A 14,822-nucleotide genomic window follows, 5' to 3' on the forward strand; every position below is an offset into this window, starting at 1 on the left:
ATTGGAAATTCAGAAGGATGTTTCTTGGCAGCAAGGTGTGCGGTATGGCAGGAAATTTGGGAGCAAGGGAGGCTGAAGCTCTTGGCATACGACAGGCTCTTAGTTGGCTTAAAGAATTACAATTCCCTTGTGTTATCATAGAGATGGACTGCCTACAAGTGTTCCGAACTTTGGTTGAGAACTTTTCAGGTCCAAATGGTTTTAGTTTGATTATTGAAGATTGTCAAACTTTAGCTAAATCTATAGGAGAAGTGCATTTTTCGTTTGTGCGTCGATATGCGAACCTTGCTACTCACTTTGTTGCAAGGGCAGCAGGTTCTATGTTAAGTCCCCAGGAGTAGAAGTTTGTTCCACCTTTGTGGTTGTTGAACAGTTTATAAGTCTTTTTGCTTAATGAAATTTCTTCCTTTCAAAACAAAAAAAAAAAAAAGAGAAGATCAATATGTACCACTTACCCCTACTATTTTTAAAATAATTAATAACCATCTTCGCAACATAATTTTACAGTATTGCCCTCATTTTTAAATATACTTTTATTTATATTTATTATAAATTAAATAAATCATATAAAAGAAAACAAAAATAAAATATTTAAGTATTAAAAATAAGAAATATATGTTTTGATGTGAATAAAAAATTAATAATAAGATATTTTTCTCATACTTTTTGTTATATATTTATTATAAAATATATACTTATTATAACAAAAATTTTGAAAAAAAATAAAAAAGTAGAAGAAAAATATCCTATTATTAATTTTTATTCACATTGAACAAATATTTCTTATTTTTAATACTTAAAGTTTTTTATTTAATTTCCATTTATATGAGTTATTTAATTTATGATAAATATGAAATAAAAGTGTATATGAACATAAGGGAAATACCATAAAATTATGTTGTCTTGGGGGTATTGACGATCATGAAAATAATAGCAAGTAAGTGGTATATATTAATTTCAATAGGAAAAATTAGAAATCTCCCCACATCTCATGGAGACAATAATTTGTAACTAATTAAACAATAATTGAAGATATTGTATTAGTCTTTGACTCGATACATATGTATTCATTTAATTTGCTAGGAATAATAGTTTGTTGGCAATAACTATAATATTTATATAAAACAGATTAATTGTCCATGGCTCGAGATCGATCACGGTCAGCTACCATGAATCGTTATTCAAGATCAGTTTCGAAATCAGCTAGATTACAAATTTAGGGGTGGGCGTGGGTTGGTTTGGGTTGGGTTTTATGTCAACCCAAACCAAACCATAAAAATTTGAACCCAACTCAAACCAATCCAAATATTTTTAACCCAACCCAAACCAACTCATGTTTGAATTTTGTAATAAAAATATTTTTTATTTTGATAAATTTAATTATATCAAAATTACAATAATTATTAAATTAATATTAAAATATGAAAAAATATAGTAAAAAAATTATAAATAATAGATTTCACAATAACTTCGTCCTTAAATATTAACCATATTACAATACAAATTCTAATAATGTCAATACAAATCAAAACAAGATAAGACATCCAAATCAAGTATCAAAACAATCCATCATAATCATTCCATCTGCAGCACTTTAATCAAAAGATCCCATGATCAACTGAGTCTGCTCCTTCACCAACAAATAAATAACAAAAAAAGAAAATTATAATGTTGAATAGTTATAAAGATGGGTAAATTTAAAAAGGAACATGATTCATACCAAAATCGTAAGAATAACATCAATCTAAAGTCATTGCCTCCGTTGTTGCACTTGATCCAAACTCTACATTAAATAAAAATAAATTAATAAAAAAAGACTAATGATAAACAAATATATAATTTTTTTCGCTTGTTATGATAAATAGTAGTTACTTTATATCATGGCTTCATAAAACTCAAGCTCCTCCAACGTTGGTTCATCTTGTAATGGGACAAAAGTGTTACGTAACCAATTTTGTGAGCATATCAAAGCTTCCACCATCTTTGGACTTAAAGAACTACGAAATGAATCAATGATGCGTCCTCCAGTACTAAATGCAGATTCTGAAGCTACTGTAGATATTGGAATTGCAAACACATCCTTTGCAATATGTGAAAGAACTCGATATTTTATTGAGTTCATTTTCCACCATGCCAAAATCTCAAAGTCGTCGTCATTAACATGTTCACATGGCTCCAACAAGTACCTCTCTACTTCATTTTTCATCTCAACACAATCATCTTTTCCTATTCTTTGTTTGAACTTTGCAACACTTGAAAGTTTAGAAAACCCCACATTTTTATCAAATTTCCTACTATCAACAATTGACGACTTACTAGCAATGCTAGATGATCCACAACCATCAATCTTAGTCTCAAGATCTTTATAGTATTCATAAAGACGTATTAAAAGATTTTTCACCTCTTCAGACTTCTTCCCAACCTCATCAATAACAAAAATGTCTTCAAAGCAAAATCTCACATATTTTAACTTATAACGTGGATCAAGAATAACCGAAATAAGCAACCAATTATTTAACCTATGAATTGAACCCCAATATTTGTCATACTTATTTTTCATACTTGTTGCCATTTTAGATAAAACAAGATCATCACCACTTTCAATTAATGATGTCAAATCGGAATGAATTGAGCACATAGATGAAGATATGCTTCTTAATTCGTTCATTCAGATTTAATATCTTTTTATAGTAATTGTTAAGCAAATAGTCAAATAAAATCTCTTTCAATATTGCTTTACGTGTTTGTCTCGTATTAGGTGTTGTAAACCAAAGTCAATATCACAATATTTTAGGTTAACAAGTTTCGTATTTGTGACATTTGCGATTACCAAAATACAGTCAAACTTCAATAAGTTGATCAATTATTAATTTATGAAGATATTCTTTATTTATAAAATATGATCACTTTAATTTCTATTTATTTTATTTTATTTAAATATTAGAGAGTTGTCTTACAATAGTCGTAATATGGATTATTGTAGAGATTTTATTTTTTCATGCTAAAGATAGTTCTACGATAGCATCCATCCCCATATAAATAAGCACTCAAAGCTGTACTAACAATAAATAATTTCTTGTTGCTAATGACAATACCAACTAAAATTTTCTTTTGCACTACAAAAAGTTAGATATGAGGTCTAAGTCAAAATTAATTTCAAGAAGAAACAAACAATACTTTGGGATTACTTTTGGTAGGTAAGGAGTAACTTTTCAAATCTAATTTTAATAATCACTTTTATACTTAATACAATTTCATATATTTCCTCTTATATTTATATGTCATAAAAATCTAAAATTGTATTTATTACTTAGACAATAAAATCATTAATTTTAAAAAGATTATTATTATTACCAATTATATTGAGATAATAAAAAAATAAAAAAAATATTCATTTTAGTTATCAATTATTATATATAAAATAAATAAAAATTTCATACAGATATTTAGAAATGTGAAACTAAATTTTATTCAACATTATATATATTTTAGTCATTTACATTCTTACAAAAGTATAATAATAAGATTTACTAAACACATATAATATCTTTTAAAACTCATAGTAGTTTTAAAAATAAATTTTTACCAAGCGTCTAACTGAGTTTCTTCATAGTTGATTATTTTTACAATACAACTAACATCAATTATTTTAAAAGTACAACATTACCAATAGGGCCTGAGAACATATTGACGAAGCGGGATCGTAGAGATAGAGAAAATAAGTTTCTGAATAAAAAGTTGATTGAATAATTGAGTCTGAAAAAATTCCCCAAACAATGACAAGGTCTCTCTATTTATAATAGAGAAAACTCACTTCCCTAAGTTAACTTAAAAACGGAAATTAAATCACAATTATAATAGAAATAAAATATAATTTCCCTAAGTTAACTTAAAAATGGGAAACTAAATTTTAAAATTCCAAAAATAAAAGATACTTTACTAAGTTAATTAAATCCCATACCTTAATTAACTCTAATAAAAATAGAAAGTTCTAAAATAATAAAATACCATAATTAACTCTAATTAAAATAGAAACTCCTAAAATAATAAAATCCTAGAATCTTAAAATTCCCAAAATAACTCCCTACATCACATATTTTATGAGAGCCACATCGACATTTTATATGGATTTAGGTACAAACTAGATCATTATTATTTCATATAGTAATGGGCCCGATGGGAAATATGAATTTTTTTTAAAATTTTATTATTTTAAAAATTTATCGAATTATTAATTTACCACGTTGACCATAAGTTAGGACCAATCAAAATTATTATTTAATTGAGGCTACCAGATTATCGAGTATTAATTAGTAGAATTGTATCAATGTCAGGTTTAATCAAGAACTCCCCGTATTAATGAACTCAAATCTTGACACAATCCAGACTCTAGATACAATGGCATGTTGGTAATACCGAAATTGTTACAACGCGATATGTGACTATTATAAAATGAATGATAAAACGAAAATAACTTGGATGTTAATTTGTTTTCATCGTAAATAATAATTATTTATTAAATTATTATGGCCTGTGTAAAATATTTTGAATTTGTTGAATATGGAAGTGCTGGATTCAAACTTAAAAAGAGAATCCAACCTTCACCACCAAATCCTTGGATAATTTTCTACTATAAAATTTCATCCATAGTGATAGCAACAGACATTTAATAAAAAATAACAAAAACATGGCAATCATAAATCCCAAGGACGTAAGATAACAGGAAAAGCAAAAGACAAAGAACAATCACGAACAGATTAATGGATCATATCTTGCATTTTCAGAATTAAGGAAAATATATCTAATGATTTTGATCACAATCAACATATTGAGTATGACACATCTTAGGCGCCTAAAATAAAAGTTGCACATTTTTAAAGCCTGCCAAAATATAAATGCACTTTATGAGAACCATAGAAAAAGCAAGTAACGTAGCTTTTGATTTTCATTATTTGGAGTCTAGGATTTTCACTAAAGAGAGATATGAAAAGGCTTATTTTCTCTAAAGAAAAAAAGAGCAGTCACTTTATACAGATTAAAGAAAAAGATTTTTTCTCTCTATTGTTGAGAGAACACTTTTCTTGTGCTAGTTGCTTTAGTGGTGATAAAAGCGTTCACACGTCAAGTGCAGATTAAACTTGAGTCATAATCTAGAAGATTATTTGGTGGCAGATCATGATCTAATAAGAGTGGTAGTGACGGATTGTGATCTGTGAGCTTAAATCACCTCAGAGGAAAAAGTCAAATCAAATTTTCAATGTACGATTTCTAGATTACAAATTCTTATATATTGTATGAGAGGATCCTAAAAGTTTTTATAAAAATTTAAAAAACTAATTTTTCTCCAACAAAAATATATATCATTAGTTGATCATAAATATTTGACAACAGTAAATTTTATCACATTTTTATCATAAATTCTTAATAGAAAATTTTTTTGTCACATGTACGTCGTACTTATAGGATATAAAGCCTTTTACTCAAAACCGTCACATGAGTAACTGTCATTATAAGTCATTTTTCTTGTAGTGCTTGAGCTTAATAAAATGATTCTTAGCTTCTAGATTTTCTCTCTTGACTTGAATATTTTCTTTCCTTTTCTTTGACTTTCTCATCAAACAAATAGAGCCTTATATTTTAACTATGTCTGCAACCTTTTTATCAAATTACTCTCTTCAATCTTTTTATCAATTGTTTAGGGAGAAATAGAAAAAATAGCAGAGCGCCACATGTCGACAAGCGGAATAACTCCAATATAATTCGAGGTACCCCGCTTAATTTGAGGTATCTCTCATAACTCGAGAGTAATTCGAGGTACCCCTCATAACTCGAGAGTAACTTAAGGTACCCCACTTAATTCGAGGTACCCCGCATAACTCGAGAGTAACTACCTCGCATAACTCGAGAGTAACTACCTCGCATAACTCGAGAGTAACTCAAGGTACCCCACATAGCTCAGGGTACCCCGTATAACTTAAGGTACCCGATAGATCATATGCAGGAGAATCCTTTGAAAAAATCTACCATGAGAAATGTCTCCATATCTTGAAGGATAATATTTGATTTTGTCATAATTAAAATATCAAAATGTCATACTGAAAAAGTGGCGACAGCCACCTGCCACCTCTGCCAAAAGTGAAGGACATTGTCCCAAGGACAGTGGTTCTCAGTCGCCTTACCCGACAACCACTGTAGAGGTACCCTGGACCACTCTTTAGTGTGAGCCACATTCCCAAAGGATACGATATGCCGCGAACGCCTTCTTGATTCCCAAGAATGCACATAACGGCCCAGAAATCATAAAAAGGTAAAATGACGTGAAAGGCCTAGAAAAGGATAGTCAATAACCATAAAAGATACGCCATGTGGCAAATGAGGTACTCCATATATATAAAGATGTCCAGGTTTTATTCTCTCGGGTCATTCATTCACTCATGAACACTTACACTCCACAAAATAAGCTTTCTTCACCTTAAACCTTGATTTACAGAGGCTGGCAAGCTCTCTTTACCATAAAAAAGCTTGAGTTACTAACTTGAGCGTCAAGGTGTGAACGTCGGGTACCCCGACTTCACCTCTAACGTCTATTTCACTGTTTTGTAGGCGTGAAGCTCGTTTCGAAAGCCATTTTTCTTGGTTCAAACCTTTAACCATTGTTACCACTTCCTCATCCCTTCTCACCTCCTCCGAATTCAAAGATACCGCACACAACAAATTTGTGAGATACCCCGTTTCCCCTAAAAACACAAATTCATTGTTCTAAATAGGTTTGTCTTTTTCTACCCCCAAAAGCTATCTAAAACATCAATAATACATTTCCTTGTATTTATTTAAACATAGCATGAAAGCGTAACATTGCAATTATAAAATGTGTATTCCATATAGACAAAATGATATGAAAGGACATTTTGAGGTACCACAACATCACTTTAAAATCAAATTATTATATACTAAACCAGTTTCTTTAGGATTTCTCGTGTATTAAGAGACTACATGAAGATCAAAATTATCATACACTACCTCATCGGTAGTTATACGGATTGATTCAAAAAATGCATCCTTCTTTTAACAAGCGTTTCAAACCATTTAGTCTTACTTAAAATTTTCAGACTAGAAAATTAATTAAAACATGAAATATATTATTTATATAAGAAATAGAAATGGAGTTCACATGAAGCATCTGCAAAAGCAGCTTCCACATTCTTCCAAATTATTCAAGGAGCTAGCACTTGTGTAAGTTCTTGGTTCTTGTATGATATACAGTATACTATACACATTCAAGTATCCCGCAGCTCTTAAAAGTTGATATTTAATTTCCTACGTCGATCGCGTTTCTCTGTAAAAAAAGATTGAGATTCCGACTTTGCCTGGGAAGATGGTTGGCTACAAATTTCTACATTAAATCAAATTTTAAAATAAATTTGTTCGTTATTTTTTTCTTTTCTCTCTCGTCTGCGCTCTAAATCCAATAAGTAATCGATCTTCTGTTGCTATTAGTTAAGGCTTCTTAAGTTAGATTTAAGATGATTCAGAGCTCTCTTTGGACATAGTTTAACTTGTTTGCCAAACAAGGATCGAGGGAGACTGCACACTGGATACGGATATCAATGCAACATCATATAATATACCGGCTTTTGAAGTATAAGCAATAACTAACAAATTACAAAACCATGAATTTCTTCACAAAACCTACAAATTCATCGGACCATCCCAATGAACTGGAGTAAGAAACCATCCGCATCAACCTTCTGTTCTTTTATACGCACTTGAAACATTCGTGATGCTCCAAACACTATTCATATGTCCATCTGTTGTTGCTAATTAAGACCTTAGTCAAGGCTTGATATATATATATATATATATATATGTATGTATGTATGTATGTATGTAAACTTTGTAATTTAATTTAAGGGTATTGTTGCAAAAGTTTAGAAAAAGTAAAAGTAAGAGAGTAATATAATTAAGAATAGAGATGTTTTGAAACATCCTTTAAAATATAGAAATAACTCAAACGCTTAACCTAAAATATAGAAATGAAACAAGTATTTACCCTTATTATTAATAACAATATATACTCAAACAAGCTCATCTTAATGATTGGGAAAAAAATTACTTCTGTAAAATTATTTTTGGCAAATATCAAAATAGAGAAAACACTGGATCTCAACAAAAAAAATAGAGAATACTAACAAGATGTTATATATGCATACATATGTATGTATGTATGTATGTATGTATATGTTTGTTAATTACTATCATAATTGGTTAATCGAAATATTGAATATATTTTTATCGTACAAATTAGATCTGTCATGCATCCTGATTAGTGTTCTTGACTAATTGTCCCTCGTTACCTTTTATCTTTAGGGTGCTAATTTTAGGGACTTACCAGGTATATTGGTTTGATAAAAACAATAAGCTAGGGCCGTAGAGTACTTATAATTAATTAAAGTACTCCACAAATCCAGCAATTAACCTCGATTCTAACTTTTGTCATAAATTATTTATAATTACATCAATGTTTGACTAGATTACAAGGATAAATTCCCCGACTCCTATCAACATTTTGGACCAATTAAAGAAAGACAAGTTACAACTCAACATTTTTTCACTTAATTATTCTATTGCCAGTGTTTCTGCTGATGCACGCTATTTGAAAAACATAGAAGTTAATCTTAGTTATGAAAGTCCTGGTTCCCTGCGAGCCGCAACAATTAGCTAACTAATTTATACAGTGTTTAATAATAATGTTTAAGAAGACAGAGAGCACAGTTAATTAGAATATTAATTGGATATTATCACACAATTTTATCTTTCTTGTTGGAGTAATGGAATGAGGACATTAACATATGTTAATTTTATTTATTAAAGATGACAAATTACATGGACCCAAAATTAAAAAAAAAAATCTCTTGCTTACCTCAAGAGATCTTAATAGTTTAATAAAACCAAATTGACACTTACATGATTGATAAGTAATAACAGTACCCATCCTTTTATTTAATTAAAAATAACACAAAAGAGTAACATTGCATACACTTAACCAGTGTAATCAGGTTTTCTCCCATACTGAGGAACAACAAGAAGATCAAGGTTATCATTATTCACTTTCTCATCATCAACCAAGCTTATAAGGATTGGAGGAAGGATACCCTCCAACCACTCATTACCTGAAAAATTCATATTAAGAAATTTATTCATAAATGTTTATATTAAAATAAAAATTAGAAATGAAATTCGGAGTTGGCCTAAAAACCTGTACATGGAGTTTGCATATTCTTCAAATGAAAAGATCTCTGCTAGTTTCTGATGATGAATTGTCATAGACCTCAGAAGTAAGTTGCTTTTGCTTCTTGTTGGATATAACAATATCCATGCCTATATATAGAACGAAGGTGGGGTGATTGCAGCGTAGTTATGCATGCACTGGAGATAATGGATCAACGGCTGACGTTTCCCCAGAGTTGATCGACGGCTGAAGTTTCCCCAACGGCTGAAATTTAATTAAAAGATTATGGGGTTTGCAACTGTTGAATGTTGTTGAATTCCTACCCACATGGATCAGATCTCTGACAAAAGATTGTGCTTCCGATGAGGGCAGGAATCAAGTTGACAAGCTACTATCAATTAATAATAAAATAAATAAATAAAGGTATGGTTATTTATACCATAAATTTTAGTCGGATCAGTCTAATTTTTAATAAAAATATTATTATCACATCAAAAAAATTATTATAAAAAAATCTTCAATGTAATTGACTAATGTGAATAATTAAGTTAATAATAGAATATTATTACTCTTGATACTGCTTAATCACTCACTGAATTCAATAATCCTATTATAAATACTATAATTTTTTTTAATTTAATTCATCATTGTAAAAGGAAACATAATACATACCCAACAAATTTTGTTTATCTGGAAAACAAAAGGTAACGTTACTTTGTTTTTTTTTTTAATATAAAAAATAAACTAATAGCTGATTGTTATAAATTATTAGCTACGTTATTATTATTTTTTAAATTTCGGTTTCTATTAATTAACAGGTTTTCAGTCTCTCCACATGGGAATTGATTAAAAATTCGGAAGAGATCATCAACTTGGAACTTGGGAAGATGGTTGGCTACAAACTTCTAGATTAAATCATAATTAAATTCGATAACTATCCGTTTTCGTGGATACGAATTAATACTTTGCTTGCAATATCATTTAATTTATTTTGTCTTGCCCTGCAGGCAATAGAGAAAAATAAAAATTGTTTCCTTTTATTTCTTCGTATTTGGTAGACTGATAGTAATCCAATTTCCAGAAATTGAATACATATAAAATTACCGTATGAAAAAGAAAAAAAATAATAATAAAATAGCAATTTCTATCTTCAGAATGCAGCCACATTTATCGATTTCAGTGATGGTGATGTGGTCCTTTGATAGATTGGATGATCTTATTTAATATTGAGGGTAGGTAATTGTATCTTAAAACTTTTTTTTTTTACACAAAATTGTATCTTAAAATTTATAATACTAAAATGTCTAAGAAATACTGATTGTAATGCTTTGAAAAAGTTAATTAGATTTTATCAACCTTTTATGATGAAAAGCATATAGTTAGGGATGACAATGGATCAGATCTAACCTAAGATCCACGTGATCCAAATCCAATCGGATCAAATTTGGGTTGGTCTAAAATGAATTTGGATATCGATGCGCGGATCTAAAATAGATCTGGAGTATATATGGATTTATCTTAATATTAGATCTAGATCAATATCCACTTACTAGTTTATTTTATTTTATTTTTAAAAACTTCTTAACAATTATGTAATTATAAATGATAATAAAATTATTCATAACATATTAGTCGTATTTAAAATGTATTTAAAAATATTAAAACTTGAACGTATTTAAATGATAATAAGATAAAAATTAATTAAGTGTACAATAAAATTAGGGCATCGGCCCTAATTTTTTTAAGTTCTGTTACTCTTTAATTCAACTTCTTTCTTTCTCTCTAGTCTACTCTCGCTTCTCCACTTCATTTGAATACTTGTATCAATCCTTTAATTGCCAGGTAAATCTTTATATTTGAATTTTGTTTCCTATTATTTTCCCATAATCTTATTCATGTTGTATACTCACTAATATATATATATATATATGTTATAGAAATGATGATGGCGTACCGTAGATATCAGGATGGTGAAGGAAATATTAGAATATTACATTAATCTTATTCCTACAATTACTTTTGATGGATATTTCATTATCTTATTGGTTTATTTTGGTGTTATAGCAGAAGATACAATATTTATTAGATTTTTTATGCAAATTATATAATTTAATTGTTATCAATGCATTTTAGTCTTTAATTTTCTTTCTAAAAAATAATTGCTCTTTTATTGTTAAGATTTAGAATTCAAGACGAATTTAGAGTAGATTTAGATTTTAATTTTTCTTTTTGGATTTGGGGCAGGTATAGTTCTTTTTTTTTAATCTGGATATGGAGGAAAAATATGGATCCATGATAGATCTTAAGGAGATATAAACTTGAATTTTTATTATGGATTTTGATTAAGTGCAGAGTAGATCCAATCTATATCTACCACATTGCCAACCCTACTATAGTATCAAACCTATAATTTTGTTAAAATTATTATTTAAAAATCACATGTATTTTGCTCTACTAAATCTTATTTCATAATTATAGTTTTCTTCCATCATAATTCTAACTTAAAAAGTTACGGCACCTCAATACCAAATAGGGTAATGGACTTAGGGAGAAGAAAAATGATGTAATTTTGGGGGAGAGAAAGCGTTTTTACCCAAAAAAAAAAAAGAAAGGAAAAAAGAAAAAGAAAAAAACTTGGGGATATATAGGAGAGAAAAAATTGTGATGATTATTTCTTGATTCATCCATAAAGTAATTATCTAAATGGTTCCGCCTCCAGCAGATTCAGTTCAGGCAAGGGTTTGAGATTTGGATATTCTTTGTATGTCGCGTTCATGCATGTTTTCCTTTTCTTTTGCTATCTGATTGTTTTTAAAGGATAAGTCTTATTATGTCCCTCTAATTAGGTGTAATTTTGCTTTCTATTTATTAATAAAGCCTTCCTCATGCCATCGCGATTACCTAAATATATATATATATATATATAAAGTTTAGAAAAACGTTAAAATTGTTAGTTTAATAGCCACTAAAGGAAAAAAAAGGCTCTTAACAACGTATAATATTCGTTGTTAAACACTTTTGACAGCCGCTTGCTGTGAATGTTAATGTTGTCATAAGTTGAACTATTTTTATTAACATTTAGTGAGCGTTGTGTTATAAGTCTTTTAAATGTTGTTAAAATTAGTTTAATTACTGTTGATACCAAAATCCGGATGAGTTGGTCAAATCTCAGATCCCTGCATCAGCATTAAAATTGTTTGGTGGGAAGCTGATGACTAGTTAGCACCATGAGCAGATTTTCTATGAGCAGACGATCCACGAGCAGAGAACCCATGAGCAGACAATCCATGAACAGACAACTCATGAGCAGAGAACTCATGAGCAGACAATCTATGAACAGATAACCCGTGAGCAGACTATCCATGAGCAAATAACTCATGAACAGACGATCCATGAGCAGATAACTCATGAGCAGACGATCAATGAGCAAATAACCCATGAGCAGACAATCCATTAGCAGACGACTCATGAGCAGACTATCCATGAGCAGACGACTCATGAGCAGACTATCCATGAGCAGACGATCCATGAGCAAATAACTCATGAGCAGACGATTAATGAGCAGATAACCCATGAGCAGACAATCCATTAGCAGACGACCCATGAGCAGATAACCTGTGAACCTGTGAACACAACCAACAGTCAGGAGGTGCCGGAAGTTTTTCCGACGAGAACCCTCCGACGCTCAAGTCAGCGATTCGGGTCTTACTTGGAAAAACTCATACCACAATTCATGTGGCTTAATTATGATTGCTTTAAACAAAAGGCTTTTAAGTAAATTTAAAGGAAAAGAATTCAAAATAATCAATCTTAAAGAAATCACAGGCGAAAGAGAAATTTCTCAGTGGTAGAGAGAGAAAAAGGTCCAATGGGTTCAGTTGCTTAGAGAGAGAGAGAGAGAGCTAGAAGAATCCCCCTTTTTCCTTCCCCTTCCTAGGCTTTTTATAGGAAACTATAGCGGTTTTTATCCTCTCCCCTAGAATTCTCAAGAAAACTACTAATTTTCAGCCCACTAAGAATATGGTCCCTAATATTTCGGAGAAAATATTTTGACTGAATCGTGCTTTCTGGTAACTTCCTGGTCGAGGTGAGCAATAACATCCTGGTCGAGATGATCTGCTCGAGGTCACCACATATTATTCTGGTCGAGATGACCAATAATATCCTGGTCGATGTGATGTGCTTGAGGCCACCACATATTATTCTGGTCGAGATGACCAATAACATCCTGGTCGAGGTGATCTGCTCGAGGTCACCACATATTATTCTGGTCGAGGTGACCAATAATATCCTGGTCGAGGTGATGTGCTCGAGGTCACCACATATTATTCTGGTCGAGGTGACCAATAACATCCTGGTCGAGGTGATCTGTACGAGGTCACCACATATTATTCTGGTCGAGGTGACCAATAATATCCTGGTCGAGGTGATGTGCTCGAGGTCACCACATATTATTCTGGTCGAGGTGACCAATAACATCCTGGTCGAGGTGATCTGCTCAACCATTTGCTCGCTTTTACTTTGGAGGAGAGCACGATAATGTATGAGCAAACACCTTTATCTTGGTCACCCTATTTCATTCCCTAAACAATTACATCCAGTAAACGTGGTTAAAAGCTTCACTTATATATTTTCGACAACATGCAAATGCAAGTTGTGAATAATATTTCTCTTAAGAAAAAAAAATTATATACACATACCAGTTACAAGCTCTGTACATCTATCAATAATAATAATAAATTAACACAAACTAACTATCAAAAAATAATCATGTAATAATATACAAAGAATTAAGTAACATTAAATGTACAGTAATTGCCAATGTACCATTCTTGACAAGTATAATCTACAAGAAATTAATAACGCAAAACAAATTTTCTTACATTAATTAATCCCGTCCTTTCTCAGGGATAATGCAGAATATTAGCAAAAACTTAACCAAAACATTTGTGATGAGTTTCAAATTGTCACAAAGACCTGCACTAGCAAAAACTAAAATTCATAAAAAATTATGTTGCAATTTCTTAAGAAATTAAAGTAAAACATAACTGATACCAAAAAGTGTCACAAGATTTACATTAAAAATCATCAAAGGAGATTGCTAAATTCCAAAATTAATATATAACAATTCCATCCCCCTGAAATATATAAATACCAATTCCATAGTTCCACACCCACCTATTTTTTACGGCATCGTTTTGGTCCAAAATCAAGTAACATAAATTAAACAATTAGAAAATTTTGGCTCTACAATTTCCCTATCTTCACAAATTTCGTGTGTTTAGTCATGAAGAAACTCACTAAATTAGAAGAAAAACAAAGATTGAAGAACGAAGATCGAAGTTAAAAAAAAAAAAGAAAATTGACGAAATCAGAATCGAAAGTTGAAATACCTAAAGCACGAAAATGATCTGAAGATTGAAGAAAGGAACTGTAAAACTCTAGGTCGAAGCTCTCTCTATGTGACTTTTTTTAGCACAATGGTGTTCAACAAATAATTCTCAATTTGTTGTTCATCTATCGGTTCCAGTTTACCTCACTTCACATGTGTGCATGCGCGCATGGACCAAAGAGATTGATTTTTTTTTTCTTT

The sequence above is a fragment of the Citrus clementina genome, unplaced genomic scaffold (genome assembly GCF_000493195.1).
Source record: "Citrus clementina cultivar Clemenules unplaced genomic scaffold, Citrus_clementina_v1.0 scaffold_5, whole genome shotgun sequence".
In the NCBI taxonomy this organism is placed as follows: Eukaryota; Viridiplantae; Streptophyta; class Magnoliopsida; order Sapindales; family Rutaceae; genus Citrus; species Citrus x clementina.